This window comes from Anarhichas minor, unplaced genomic scaffold (assembly GCF_050575085.1).
Source record: "Anarhichas minor isolate MPS153535 unplaced genomic scaffold, ASM5057508v1 ptg000027l, whole genome shotgun sequence".
NCBI classification, from domain to species: domain Eukaryota; kingdom Metazoa; phylum Chordata; class Actinopteri; order Perciformes; family Anarhichadidae; genus Anarhichas; species Anarhichas minor.
In genome coordinates, this window is record NW_027466473.1 from 16,610,001 (window position 1) to 16,611,149 (window position 1,149).

At 40.8% G+C, this 1,149-nt stretch overlaps 1 protein-coding gene across 1 annotated transcript in view; it reads left to right on the plus strand.

Moving 5' to 3' along the window:
• Positions 1-744, plus strand: part of yipf5 (Yip1 domain family, member 5) — an 8,200-nt gene extending 7,456 nt beyond the window's left edge. The window contains exon 6 of the mRNA XM_076102035.1: positions 1-744. This exon is cut by the window's left edge and continues 391 nt beyond it. The gene's annotated coding sequence lies outside the window, so the exon portion shown is untranslated.
• Positions 745-1,149: the final 405 nt, after the last annotated feature.

Below are 1,149 nucleotides of genomic sequence, written 5' to 3' on the forward strand. Positions count from 1 at the left end.
GAACGGCCTAGTGCAGTCGTATGATTTTAAGGACATGATGGCTCAAAGAAGCTAGCAATTATAGTTAATAGTTCACACACGGGAAACCCAAGGAGACAATTTAATTTGGACACCGACGGGAGAAGGTTCTCAATTACTAAGGACTGATAACCAACCCTCAGCGAACCCTGCAGAGTGATTTGAAGCCAGTGGAAACATGATTTTTGCAAAAGCTGTTTAATGTGAGCCTCGTCCGGCAAACCCCTACAGATTCGAAAGCCACAAGACCAAGGGAAACACTCACTTTCCTTCTGTGCAAGACCACGGTAGCTAATTGTGCTTCACCACAGGACAATGTGGAATCTCCTCTTCTGTATCTTCTTTTCTCCAGGACTGAGCGAGTCATGAATCTCATCATCTGCCCATCACAGCAGTGATCTGATCTTTGGTGTAAAATCAGCAGCTCTACTATATCTTCTCATGTAACGTTTTTTTGTATTCTCTTTAGATTCATTTGACTTTTGATACCCTTCAAGAAGAAAACACAGTTTGCACAAAACCAAACCCATTTGATGAGGTATTGAGAATTCAAACTCTTAGAGATACTTTATAATTCTAGGTACACACACGTCTATATAGGTTGTTGCTATAATTTGGATCCTTAACATTTCTCAAATCTTTATTTGAGAGCCGACTCTGTATGCTTTGATGTTTCATCTGTTGTTCATGTCTTCTCATGCACATTAAAGTTGTCTTTGAAAGTGATCTGCCTTGTGATATTAAAAACATGCATAATATGGTCAAGCAGATAATTGTAAGAAGTGGTATAACCGCTTTTAAAGAGAGACTGAGACAGGCTTTTTCCTTTCTCCTGTGGACCTATAGCTGTCTGCTCTGTTAGAAGAAAGGCAGGCGTGCACTGGAAGAAGTCGGCGTATGATGCATAATGACACTTTGTCACAGCTGGTCGGTAGATCACAGGAAATATCCTGCATGCTTTGAATCACGCTATTGTCCTTTTCCCTGCTTCTTAGGTCTGAAAGACCTTTCAAGCTTTGAAATGAGATTAGTAATTGAATGAAAAGTGAATGCAGACATTTCCCTGTGAACATTCACCTCCAGCACTAAAGTCTGGTCAGGTGAGAGCAGCATTATCCACACATCACCTCT